The 14,222-nt window shown below is 48.2% G+C and overlaps 1 protein-coding gene across 1 annotated transcript in view; it reads left to right on the top strand.

Annotated features, from left to right (window-relative positions):
- TRAM2 (translocation associated membrane protein 2) overlaps positions 1-14,222 on the top strand; it is a 69,876-nt gene that overhangs the window by 38,632 nt on the left and 17,022 nt on the right. The window lies entirely within an intron of this gene.

The raw sequence follows: 14,222 nt of genomic DNA, 5'->3' as shown, positions 1-14,222 counted from the left end.
TGCAAGCTTGAGGTTCTCGGGTCCACCTCCAGGAACTGGGCATCGCCGGTGCCCTCGTGGTGAATAAAGGTGGAATGTTCTTCACTGAATCCAGCCCTCCCCTCTTCATTCTGCAGTGGACAGGCGAGTTGTCTGGACTTGGAGGTCAGATTCCTTTCCTGGCCTGGCTCCACCAGCGGCTAACTGAAGGTCGCTGGGGGCAAATCCCTCAACCCGTGGTCTCTGCAGGACGTGGCCGGAGTCTTTCCTGTGCTCTCCTGCCCCTGCAGTCCCTGTAGCCAGGCTCTGGGGGAAGTCACCCCTCTGGGACAGCCAACTTGGCCCTTCATCTAGAATCAGAGCGAGGGATGCTGGCAGGAGAGGGACAAAACTCCACGCTCGTGAAGGAAGAGACAGGAAATGCCATGGCCAGCGCCGTAGTCGGGAGACTAGGCAACACCAGCTCATCCCCAGGCACACGCCAGCCTGGCAGGCACACAGACTGTCTTGTTTGATGCTGTGTGGTCCAAGGTCAAATTCAGCCTTCTCTACTCCTGTCTCTTGAAAAATCCTAATAACTAGGACACCTCTAGACCCAGCTGTACTTATGATTTATGGATGTAAATTTTTCTTTAAGTTTTTTTGGTTTAAAAAAAAATTGGGGTAAAATACACGTACCATTTACTATCTTAGTCATTCTTAAGTGTACAGTTCCGTGACACTGAAGTACCTTCCCTGCGTTGGGCTGCCATCACCACCACCCATCTCTAGAACTGTCTCCACCTTGCAGAACTGAACTCGACCTCTTAAACGATAACCCCCCTCTCTCCCCTCCCCCACCCACTGGCAACTACCATTCTACGTTGTCTCTATAAATTTGACTCTTCTAGGGCCTCATATAAGTGGAATCATATAGTATTTGTCCTTTTGTGACTGGTTGCCGTTTATTTTTAAATAAACATTTTCCAAAGTATATTTATGACTCTCACAGGAAATTTATAAAATACAGCTAAACATGAGAAGATAAAAATCACACATGACCCCATCACCCAAAAACTACAGTTAGCCTTTTGGAATCTTGAGTCATAACCAGTTTTTTTGCTGTTAGCAGATGATGAACCCTTTTACCATGTCCTTCAGTATTCTTCCATTCAATAAGACATTTTGAAAAGCTACAGAGTATTTATTAATAGGGATTACTACAGTTACTTATTCAATCCCATACTGTTGGATATTTCTAGCTTTTATAGTGCTACAGTAAACATTCTTGTGACTTCCTGCATTCATGATTATTTTTTAGGATAAATTCCCATTACTGGAATTTCTGGGTCGAGTAGTGTGTACATTTTAAAGGTTTTATATACGTGTTGCCAAAATACCCTCGGTCATCTAATTCTTATGACCCATAAATCCTGTTTTTTGGTAAATATAAAATGCATAGACTTCTTTCTTTAATGCCAAAATGCCAGTTTATTAATTGATAAAGAGAGAGCCACCTATCAAAGGTTGTGCTCGTATTTTCATTACATTTCTGCCCAAAGTCAATTTCCTTTTTTTCATTTTTAAAATTAAAAAAAATTTTTTGGCCACGCCATGTGGCACCTGGGATCCTAGTTTCCTGACCAGGGATCGAACTCATGCCCCCTGCAGTAGAAGCGCGGAGTCGTAACCCACTGGACCGCCAGGGAAGTCCCTGGATTTAGAGGGGATGCCAGATCATAGCCCAGCACTGCTTTGTTAGCTACCAGGAGGAAGTGTTGTCCTGGGGACCATGGCAGTTGAAGTACATGTGAGCGGGACGTGCCTTTATTGTAGGGAGGGCCTGTTTGTAAAGCCAGATCATGACCAGAGGGTTGATTTTTTTTTTTTTAGTTTGAAAAAAGACTTTCCCAGAGAAATTGGGAGACAAGTGATATCCTAAACGCTTCCCTCTCATGTAACGTGAAACAAAGGCTTCACGTGAAGCTCCAGGGCTGCGCCCAAAGCTTCTGAGCAGGAGTGCCCCCCAAGTTCCTATCATGCCCTCCATTTGTTTGTTTTAACTAATTAATTAATTGATTAATCCAGACAAATATTTCTGTGCCTGCTGTGTGTCAGGCCCGGACTATAAAGTAATTATAAAACATGTCTGATCTGCGACTCGCAGAACTTACTGTTTATTAGGGAGAGAATAGATAATACACAGCAAACAATAAATAATTATAGTCGTGATAAGCGTAGTGAAGGAAATATACAAGGTTGTGTGATAAGGAAAAATCAAAGGGTGATGACCAGGTGTTTCTGGGACACTGCCTTTTGAACCGAGCGTCTGTGCAGGTGGTGTGGGGGGGTTAGGGAGGGGGTCTGGGCGGAAGAAAGAACGTTCCAGGCACAGGGATGGGCGTGTGCAAAGGCTTCAAGTGAGGCACGGACAGCTTGGTGTATGCTAGTCACTGAAGGAAGGCCAGTGTGACGGGAGCCTGCAAGGTTCGGCGTTTTTCTAGGGTGGGGCTATGCAAGTCTACCCCTAGAATCCTCCTCCCGGCCAGAAGAAGGCCTGGGTAGAGGTGAAGGGGCATAAAATCCATACTGAAAGAGAGGATCGACCACTGCTAAATAGCCTGACTTTTATTTAAATCTTGCCATTAGGGGCTGTTTGAAATAGGACAAGCAAATCATCCAGAGAGACGGTGCCATCAGAGTAGCCTGTTTAATTTTGTTTTGAGCTCCTTGATCACCAAACCCAGGGTGGTGATGTTTGGTTTATAAGTTGCAGAGGAGGGCAGATTTCTCACGGGAAAGAAGCAGTTCATAACCGAGGCCTGCTGAGGTTGCGAATTTAAAGCCCTCGCCCCACAGATCGCTTTAAGGCCGCAGGTGCTTGGGAATGGATCCTATTTGTGTAACCAGAGTCAATTCTGATTTCTAAGGTTTCTTCTTTAAGTGGCCTGTAACTCGTTCAACTCAGTGTTTAAAATGTGCATTCTAGGAGAGCAGTCACGGTTTTCGTACAGCGTGATCTACTGTTTCTAAATCCCTCATCCTCCCTCAGCAGAGGTTTTCAAGTTCTATAGAAAATAGCCAGTGGGAATGCTGATGAGGTTTTTTACCTGTTTCCTTTCCTCCCTTTCCTTCTCTCCTGTCTTCTTCCCGGCTCCCAGCATGTGCTTGTAGGCCAGTGGTGACAAACATACCACAAGGTGAGTGGCTTAAACAACAGAGATGTAACGTATTGTACGCATCCAAGATCAAGGTGTCAGCAGGGCCATGCTCCCTGGCTTGTGGCAGCGGAACACCAGTCTTTACCCTGTGTCCATGGTAGCCTCTGCGTCCCGTTTCCCCTTTCTAAAGGGACACCAGTCATATTGGATTAGGACCCATTCTACTCTACTATGGCCTCATCTTAACTCTTTACATCTGCAATAACCCTGACTCCAAGTAAGCTCACATTCTGAAGTGCTGGGGGTTAGGAATTCATGGGAGTTTTGTGGGGACATGGTTCAACTCATAGTACTAGCTGTAAATATATGATTCTCTCACATTATAATAGCTAGTTAAGAAGATTAAGCTCCGTTCAGAGAGATGAACTCAAAGAGGAGATGGGCACAGTTGTTGCGGTCAGAAGTTGTGCATCTCGGGGCAGTGCCGGCGTCCTTGGGGTTTTCTTTAAGGTCAACGGCGATGAAGCAGGAAATGTTTTTTTTTTAATTTATAAATTTTAATTGATTAATTTATTTTTGGCTGCGTTGGGTCTTCGTTGCCGTGCGCGGGCTTTCTCTAGCTGCGGCGAGTGGGGGCTACTCTTTGTTGCGGTGCGCGGGCTTCTCATTGTGGTGGCTTCTCTTGTTCTGGAGCACGGGCTCTAGGTGCGCGGGCTTCAGTAGTTGTGGCACGCGGGCCCAGTAGTTGTGGCTCACGGGCTCTAGAGCACAGGCTCAGTAGTTGTGGTGCACGGGCTTAGTTGCTCCGCGGCATGTGGGATCTTCCTGGACCAGGGCTCGAACCCGTGTCCCCTGCACTGGCAGGCGGATTCTTAACCACTGCACCACCAGGAAAGGTCCCTGAGCAGGAAATGTTCTTGTCACCACATCCTGTCTCTCATTCCCATCTGTTAGGGTTGCCAGACTTAGCAAATAAAAAATCCAAGACCACCTGTTAAATTGGCATTTCAGATAAACAGCAGGTACTTTTTTTAGTGTAAGTATATCTCAAAGTATATGTGGGGCATAATTATACTAGAAAAGTATTCTCTGTTTGTCTGGAATTCAAGGTTCACTGACCGTCCTGTATTTTATCTGCAACCATACACCCAGCCCAGCTCCGGCAAGGAATAAAATGTCATGTGTCTGGTCTTGCCATTAGACACTCCAAGTCTTTCTGATTCAAATACCACAGAGTATCTGCTGTTACGGCCAGAAGTATATAGACTGTAAAAGGTCAGCAAAGAATAGAGGCTTGAGTCTTCCCACAGACAGACTAATGGCCTGCTGGCTCCCCTTCTGATGTAGAACAGGTGACCCCAGACAGGCTAAAATGTACCAGGTTCTTTTGAGTTGTGCCACTAGTTTGCTGAATTGTCTTGGGCAAACTATGTAGCGTCTGGGTCTCCATCCCCACCTGTCAAATCGAGGGTGAAGGTCGCTGTGTCAACCCCAGCGATTCCTTAAGACAGGAATCCAGGAGGCACTTGCTACTCAGGTTGTCCACAGACCAGCATCACCTGGGAACTTGTTAGAAACACTCCAGGCCCCACCTCAGACCTTCTGCACCGGAACCTTCATGGTAACGAGATCCCCAGGTATTTGAAGTGCTGCTGCCCTGGGTGAAAAGCTCTAAGTAGACTTGCGGATGACCCTGTGCTTCCAACCCCAAAGGTAAGAGAGGGAAACCCCGTAAATCCAGTAACTCATTTGCATCTTTCTGTTCTCGTCCAGTTTTGGTTTTGCTATAACTTGCGTCTAGGAGCGGGGGAGGGGGTGCCGTCACTGGGTGGATTTGGTTTCCAGCTGAGCCGCTGCTGCCCAGAAGTCATGGGCACCTAGAGCGAGACGGCTGGGCGCGAGGGGCCTCTTGGAGAGAAGGGTTGGTTTCACAGTAAGCAAAGGGGACAAGGACCCATCCCCTGGCTCTGTTGGTCCCGGTGGTTTTATCACCACCAGCTGCTGTGTAGCATTTAGCAGCTGGAGATGAAAAGCCCGGGACCCTCCCACACCATAGCGTGGCCCTTTTTCTCACAGCCTTTCCAAGATGAGACACACGGCCCCATCAAAACAACCTCAGACAGATGATTTTTGGTTTTTTGGTTTTTTTTTTTTTTTTTTTTGCGGTACGCGGGCCTCTCACTGTTGTGGCCTCTCCCGTTGCGGAGCACAGGCTCTGGACGCGCAGGCTCAGCGGCCATGGCTCACGGGCCCAGCCGCTCCGCGGCATGTGGGATCTTCCCGGACCGGGGCACGAACCCGTGTCCCCTGCATTGGCAGGTGTATTCTCAACCACTGCGCCACCAGGGAAGCCCAGACAGATGGCTTTAAAGCCTCATTCAGGGAAGGCCTTTGTCCAGGGCTCAGAGTGTGTTTTGTTCCCTTGCTAGCTGGTAGGAGTTAGTCTTGTCTTGTGCTTTTATCATGTACTCGGAAGATTGGCATCACATATCAAACCGAGCCCCTGTTTGTAAGATGAGCTTGTGGGGGACAAAAAGGAAAGAGACAGGTGGACGACAGGGGCTCCGGAGGAGGACACCTGACTTGATTACAGCCGAAAGCTGCCCAACCCGGACCTGTGGTCTGTCCAGCTACAGGAGGCTTGAGACTCAAAGAGCCTGGCCTTGTCCTTTTATACCAAGGGAGAGAGCTGCTGGACATTCCCAAGGATACAGCAGTAAGGGCAGAGGAGGGGCTGGGCCCCTCACACCCCGTGCAGCACCAGGGCCCAGGGGAGCTGTGGGAAGGTTGGGTTGCCAAACGGGCTGGTGGGCATGGCCCAGGGGACCCAACGAGGAAGGCAGAGATCTGGGTCCATCCTGGGCCCTCGGGCCAAACAGCTGCCAAGATCCCCTTTGGCCCTAAGGTCCTGTCTATATGGATAAGAGAAAATAAACCAGAGTCTTCACTGCCATCACTGTATTGGTTGGCATCTGAGGAAGAGTGGGGCTTATAGCCAGACCTGGACTTGATCTTTTATTTTATCAGTAAGCAGAAACTACTTATTAAACTTCCTTAGTCTGTTCAGGCTGCTATAACAAAATACTGCAGACTGGGTGGCTTATAAACAACAGAAATTTACTTCTCACAGTCCTGGAGGCTGGACATCTGAGATCAGGGTGCAGCCTGGTCAGGTGAGGACCCTCTTCCAGGTCACAGACTTCTTGCTGTGACCTCACGTGGTGGGCGGGTAAGGGAGCTCTCTGGAGCCTCTTTTTTTCTTCTTTGCGGTACGCGGGCCTCTCACTGTTGTGGCCTCTCCTGTTGCGGAGCACAGGCTCCGGACGCGCGGGCTCAGCGGCCATGGCTTACGGGCCCAGCTGCTCCGCGGCATGTGGGATTTTCCTGGACCGGGGCACGAACCCGTTTCCCCTGCATCGGCAGGCGGACTCTCAACCACTGCGCCACCAGGGAAGCCCTGGAGGCTCTTTTATAAGGGCACTAATTCCATGCATGAGGGCTCGCTCCATGCTTATGGTTTATAAACACCTCCCCAAAGGCCCCACCCACTAATACCATCATCTTTGGGGGTTAGGATTCCAACATGTGAACTTGGCAGGGGACACAAACATTCAGACCATAGCAGTTATTATTTAAGTATAACAGTCATGCGGGAAAGTGGAGGGACCGTAAGAAGTCACCTCCAGGTAACAGCACCTCGGAAGTATGTCCCCTTCCTGCCTAGACTTGATTTTTGTCCAATCCCCTGTTACAGCCCGGAGAATTTATCCCACGCGGAGCTTCTAGAGGTTTAAGCAAGAACCACTGAGTTGAGTCACTGTGGCTAATTGTTAACCAGCCTGAAGCTGACCAAGCCGGTAGCATCTTTGAACGGCTGCCTCCCCTCCCCCGCACTCCCATTTCTCCTGATCAAATCTTTTCTTCTCCTGTCTAGCCAGGATCATGTTTTTTTCTTACTCAGTTGTTCTTACTGAAATAATTTTTTGTCCTTAATTTAACAATGAACTTGTTGATGTTATTTTTATCCAAGTTAAAAAAAAAAAGGCTGTGACTTTAGACATTTATTGGTATGTGATCTCGAGGAGCTGTTTCCTCTTTACGGCTCTCAGTGAATTAACAAAAAGTTCACACCTTCCGCCTCGCAGGTGCTCTTCACGCGCTGCATGTTTTCTGCCCAGGCCGGTTGTAAGTAGAAGCCTCGGACTTAGAAACAGCCATGGGGCTGAGTGTAGGCCTGGCACCAGGAGTTACTGAGATATTTCTTTCTTGAAGGCCACAGGCCGGGTTATATTAGCCTTATAAAAAGGAATGGTACATCAGGAAAACTACGTAGAGGCTGGACACTTTTATTTCCAAATTCTCTTTAGTGCATCTCTCATTTTTGCTACATCTCTCATTTTTTGCTACATTTTTACATCATAAAAATATCCTTGTCTTCCTACCTTCTATAAAACTGGAGAAAATAGACTACAAATCATGCAGTCTGGGGTTAAAATGGTAGCTCTGCAGATTCTTTAATTCTCCGGGCAGTCTGGGAGAGGGAGGGAAGGAGGGAGGGAGTGTGTGTGTGTGTCTTAGTTTGCTAGGGCTGCCATGATAAAGTACCACAGACTAGGCGGTTTATACGATAGTAAAGCACACACGTTCTTAAGGGAACAGTGTGATGAATTTTTACATCTGTGCGCACCAGGTGGGGAGACAGCGCTCCCGACCTTCTCACGCCCCTCCCGTCAACACCCCCTCCCAAAGCAACCGCTCTTCTGTTGTCACGTTTCCTGCTTAGTTTTACCTGTTCTTGCCCTTCATTCCTCCCTGATTTTTAAAAATGGCTCCACTGTTTATATCAGTACGTGTGTCAGAATCCCCTGCGGAATTTAAGCACAGATCCCTGGGTCATGCCCAAGTTTCTGATTCACTGGTCCTGGGGTGGACATACATGCAGCAGTGTGCACCCCTGGGATCCACGGAGAGGCTGGCACTGTGGTCCACAGCCACAGCTTGTTACAGCTGTGTGTTATAAGCCCCCGTGTTTATAACTCTGGTCTGTTTACCCGGTCCTCCCTAGATGAAAACTTCCTGGGTTTCCATCAGTTTATTGTCAGAAACCACGCTGCTGTGCGCAACCTTGCGCATGTGTCATTTTGAACGTGGCAGGTACGGCTGTGTGATAAATTCCCAGAAGTGGAATTGCCACATCCAAGGGCTGATGTGTTTGTAATCGCGATGGGAATTACCAAATTGCCCTTCCGAAGAGGTGGTCCATCTTGCATCCCACCAGCGGTGTGAGAGAGAGCCTGTTCCCCGCAGCCTCGGCGAGTGTGCACCAAGCTTTGGATTGCTGCCAGTCTGATAGGGATGACGTGGTAGCTCATTGTACTTGTAGCTCATTTCTCTTCTTTTTCTTTTTTTTTTAAACAGAATGTTACTGAGAAGAGTGGCTTTTTTCTTTAATGTTTATTTATTTATGGCTGCGTTGGGTCTTCGTTGCTGTGCGCGGGCTTTCTCTAGCTGCGGAGAGCAGGGGCTACTCGCTGCGGTGGCTTCTCTTGTTGTGGAGCATGGGCTCTAGGCACACGCGCTTCTGTAGTTGTGGCACGTGGGCTCAGTAGTTGCGTTGCACGGGCTTAGTTGCTCCGCACATGTGGGATCTTCCCCGACCAGGGCTCGAACCCGCACCCCCTGCATTGGCAGGAGGATTCTTAACCACTCTGCCACCGGGGAAGTCAGGCATATTTTTTTTTAATATTTATTTTATTTTATTTATTATTTTTGGCTGCCTCGGGTCTTAGTTGCGGCACACGGGTTTCTCTCTAGTTGTGGTGTGCAGGCTCCATAGCATGTGGGCTCTGTAGTTTGAGGTACGCAGGCTCTCTAGTTGAGGCATGTGGGCTCTAGAGCGCAGGCTCAGTAGTTGTGGTGCACGGGCTTAGTTGCTCCGCAGCATGTGGGATCTTCCTGGACCAGGGCTAGAATCTGTGTCCCCTGCACTGGCAGGTGGATTCTTTTTTTTTTTTAAAACATCTTTATTGGAGTATAATTGCTCTACACTGGTGTGTTAGTTTCTGCTTTATAACAAAGTGAATCAGCCATACATATACATATATCCCCATATCTCTTCCCTCTTGCATCTCCCTCCCACCCTCCCTATCCCACCCCTCTAGGTGGTCACAAAGCACCGAGCTGATCTCCCTGTGCTATGTGGCTGCTTCCCACTAGCTATTGATTTTACATTTGGTAGTGTATATATGTCCATGCCACTCTCTTACTTCATCTCAGCTTACCCCCACTGTGCTACCGGGGAAGTCTGGCATATTTTAAAAAAATATTTATTTGTTTGTTTGTTTATTATTTTTGGCTTCATTGGGTCTTAGTTGTGGCACGTGGGATCTTCATTGCGGCATGTGGTGTCTTTCATTGTGGCACGTGGAATCTTTCGTTGCAGCATGTGGGCTCTTTGTTGCGGCATGTAGGCTTCTCTCTAGTTGTGTTGTGTGGGTTTTCTCTCTCTAGTTGCAGTGCGTGGGCTCCAGAGCTCATGGGTTCTGTAGTTGTGGCACGTGGGCTCCAGAGCATGTGGGCTCTGTAGGTTGAGGTATGCAGGCTCTCTAGTTGAGGCGTGCAGGCTCAGTAGTTGTGGCGTGCGAGCTTAGTTGCTCCGCTGCATGTGGGATCTTAGTTCCCGGACCAGATATCGAACCCCCGTCCCCTGCATTGGAAGGTGGATTCTTTACCACTGGACCACCAGGGAAGTCCCTTCATTTCTCTTCTGTGTGAGGTTGAGCATCCTTTTAAATGTATAAGGGCCATCTGTGTTTCTTTTCTCTCTGAACTGTCCGTTCATACCCTTTGCCCATTCTTCTGTTGCGTTTGTTATCTTTTCATGCTTAGGTTCTAGGTGCTCTTCATACATTAGCAAGATTAGCCTTTGTTTATGATCCGAATTGTAAACATTTTCCCCTTGGTCATCACTTGCCTTTTGATTTTGTTTATGGTATTTTTTCATACCTAAGTTCTGGATTTATATATATTGTAAAAGATTCAAAATAATGGGAAAACAGAGTTGGCCAAAAGCACAAAAACCAATAGAAAGTAACTTTTACAAATCCAGGTTTGCAGGGCTTAGGAAGAAAGCCGGGAGAGAAAGGAGGCATCCACGTTGTGCAGTGATGCTCTTTAAGCCACCAGGTTTTCGGACAAAGGCAGAAGCCTCGTTGGCAGGTGACCAGACTTTAAGGGGATGTAAAGAGCAGATGGAGCGTCAGCCACAGGTGGCCACAGGCCAGCTGAGGTCCCGGGGAGGAGGTCAGAGATTGCACAGCTGTATCCGGACAAGACGGGACCTGTGAAGGCATGTGGGAGAAGCTGCTTACAGGTGACACCAGGGGAAACAAGAAAATGTCTATTAGTCATAGGAAACAAAACAGGAGGCCAGTAAGAGCGCTGCTCCTAAAGGGCCAGCTCCACCTGAGGTTGTCAGGACAGCCAGGCCCTTATTGATCACGTTGACTCTCTTTTTAAACTTTGATCAGAGATAAACAAAGCAAGTGTCACTTTTGAATGAAGACAGGATAACATCCACAGAGGGTGGGTCGTTATTGAAGGTGCTCCTTCCAGGGTGAGGTTAACCCTTCGGGGGAATATACTGACCTACTCCATGATGTTGCATAGGAAAGAGGGCTCACAGAATATGGGTGTTGGGAGGTGTCAGGGGTCATCTGGGCTAGGGATTGCAAATTGGTGGCCTGTGGTCAGAGTTGGCTTGTGTATTTTCCTTAGCCAGTTTGGTGTTGGCCCATAAAGTGTTTTTACAATTTTGGAATTAGTCACCGGCATTTTAAAATCAGATGATTCACGTAGGGATTTCTCTCTTTGCTTTTGAAATATGGGGCCACGCCCCTCCCAGCACCTTCCCCACTCCTTCCTTCACCCTTTAGGACATGCACTCTGCACTTTGCCACAGTCTCCACTCCTCTCTAATGTCTTCCCGACATTAAGACTGCCTGGCAGCCACCATGTATCCCAGTTTGAATTGTTGTTTTTCTTTAAGTAAGGTTGAAATGGAAGTGGATCTTAAACTTGTTTCTCTCTCAAAGTGGAAATGTGGAAGACAGACCAAGAGGGCCCTAGAGCTAAGGAAAAACAGTGGGGAGCATATTGTGGCACTGAAGACCATTCCCTGTTTAGTGGAGCGGCCTCTGTGCTGAAAGGATTTATCTTAAGAGGCGCGGACCACTTTGCTCCTTGCATTCCCCACCTGGTCTCTGTGGGCGTTTTGCTGTGACTCAGGGCCAGAATCGCTTCTCTGGTCTAAGAGCTCAGAGATGTGCTGAAACATACTCTTCTAAAAAAATCACAGTCGCTCACTGCCAGACCATCGCCGTTCTTTTTGAGAGCTCATGCAGGATAGGGGCACTGCTTAAAGGGTCAGAGCTCTAACTTGGGGAGTGAAAGGATTTTTATAAGAATTAGTGAGCAGCCAAAAATTTAAAAAGAAAAAACCCCCCAAAATATCCATTTGTTTATAGCCTCTTGGAAAAACACAAAGTTTCAACCTCCACAGCTCTGGCAAGCAGAAGGGGCCAAAGCAATCTACTTTCCTGCCCTGTTGAAAAGCAGGAAGGCAGCAGACAAGGGGCAAGCAGTAGAGGTAATCTGCATGAATCAGAGCACAGCTTGTGAGTATCTGGATACCATGCTGCTTGTTCTGTTGCAGGGAGAGAGAGATCAAAGCAGCAGCTTCTTACCAGCAGGGGGGCGGGGGATGTGAGGTGGCTTTGGGGGCGGGGCTGGGCCACTGGACACTGGGAGATCTGAGAAATGGCCCCTGTCCCTTTACCCTGTGAACCCTGTTTTTTCATCCCCTCTGCCCGCACCGTGGGTGGTTACAGGGATCAAATGAGACAGCACGCTGAAGCATTCTGAAAGCACGGGGGCTACAGAGGGCAGACAGATGCCAGAGGGAACTTTAGGGTCTTTCTCCACGGCCAGTCTGCCAGCTGGTCCTTTTGGTTCCATCACCCACACCTCTCCCAACTTGTCTTCTCCACCACACTGCTGCCATCTGAGTGCAGGGCGCTCCTGCCCCCCAGCCTGGGCTCCTGTGAGTGCCTCCTGACTGCCCTCCCGGCCCCATTCCGGCCCCCCAGCCCATCCACCTGGCAGGAAGAGCGCATCCGTGACTCAGTCCTCCAGAACCTTCCCTTGCCTTTGGAAGCGTGACTAACCACCACCTGTCGGGGGAGCCCCCCGTGGCGTGGCTTGCCCACCCCTGCTCTGCAGGTCACGCCAATCCTCTGTCCAGCAGGACCTTCCCCGGATGCCTCCGCCCGGACCACTCCAGCCTCACCAGCTCTCTGGCCTGCGTTCAGTGACCCTTCCTCCCCAGGGCCCTGCCCCTCCTCATTTCCTGCCAGGGCACAGCACTGATCACACCTGGCCTGGTGTTTTTTTTTAATTATAGTGAAATACACATACCGTGAAATGGACCATCTTAATCATCTCTGAGTGTGTGGTTCACTAGCGTTAAGTACATTCACGCTGTTGTGCAATCTCCAGAGCTCTTCATTGCAAAACCCAGACTTTGTATCCGTTAAACAGCAACTCCCCATCCTCCCTGCCCCCAGCCCCTGCCAACCACCGTTCTTTCTGTCTCTGTGAATTTTCCTCCTCTGGGAGGCTCCTGTGATGGAATCATACGGTATTCGTCTTTTGGTGACGGCTTATTTCCCTTAGCGTTATGTCCTTTAGGTTCATCTCTGTGTAGCACGTAACAGGATTTCCTTCCTTTTTAAGGCTGAATAATGTTCTGTTGTACGTATAGACCACATTTTGTCTTTCCATTCATCTGTTGATAGACACTTGGGTAGTTTCTACCTTTGGCTGTTGTGAATAGTGCTATGAACATGGGTGTACAGATATTTCATCAAGATCCTGCTTCCAGTTCTTTCCAGTCTGTATCCAGAAGTAGGATTGCTGGACCATCAGGTAGTTCTATTTTTAGTTTTCTAAGGAATCACCATGCTGTTTCTGATAGTGACTGTACCATTTTACATTTTCACAAACAATGCACAAAGGTTCCAATTTGTCCACACCCTCGTCAACACTTGTTATTTTCTGTTTTTTGTTTGTTTGGTTATTTTTGTTTTAAATTGTGGCCATTCTCATGGGTTTGAGATGGTATCTCATTGCGGTTTTGATCTACATTTCCCTAATGATAGTACCCCCACCCCCCCCCACCCGGCGCCCGCTGTACAGTAGGACCTTGTTGTTTATTTTATCTATAGTAGTTTGTATTTGCTAATCCCAAACTCCTAATTTATCCCTCCTCTCCCTCTCCACTTTGGTAACCATAAGTTTGTTCTCTGTGTCTGTGAGTCTGTTTTTGTTTTGTACGTAAGTTCATTTGTATCATATTTTATTTTATTATTATTTTTTTTTGCGGTACGCGGGCCTTTCAATGTTGTGGTCTCTCTCATTGCGGAGCACAGGCTCCGGACGCGCAGGCTCAGCGGCCATGGCTCACGGGCCCAGCCGCTCCGCGGCATGTGGGATCTTCCCAGACCAGGGCACGAACCCGTGTCCCCTGCATCGGCAGGCGGACTCTCAACCACTGCGCCACCAGGGAGGCCCCTGTATCATATTTTAGATTCCACATATAAGTGATATCACATGATATTTGTCTTTCTCTGTCTGTCTGACTCACTTCACTTAGTATGATAATCTCTAGGTCAATCCATATTGCTGCAAATCTTTGCCCATTTTTCAATCTGGTTGTTTTTTGTTTTTGTTGTTGCTGTTGTTACTGGCCTCTGGTTTTTAGGTGTAGAGAATTTGGTGTGCACTGGCTAAGCTCTGAGAGGGCAGGGCCATGCCCTCGTACCCTGCTGTCCCCCAGCACGGGGCCCTGCACGTGGTTTATTAGTAGATGAATAAACATGCAAGGAGCTCTCATCAGCAAAGGAAAAAAGAATGTATTAGTCTATCCATCCATTCTTGTTTCAAGAAGGTTTTAAGGCTCTGGTTACATCTCTTTGGAACCATAGTATATGGGGTGACGAATGGAGGTGACTTGAAGAGGCTTTAAGATGGATAATCCAAAGTCTT

Source organism: Phocoena phocoena, chromosome 10 (genome assembly GCF_963924675.1).
Source record: "Phocoena phocoena chromosome 10, mPhoPho1.1, whole genome shotgun sequence".
In the NCBI taxonomy this organism is placed as follows: Eukaryota; Metazoa; Chordata; class Mammalia; order Artiodactyla; family Phocoenidae; genus Phocoena; species Phocoena phocoena.
This window is presented reverse-complemented; position numbering and strand designations above follow the sequence as displayed.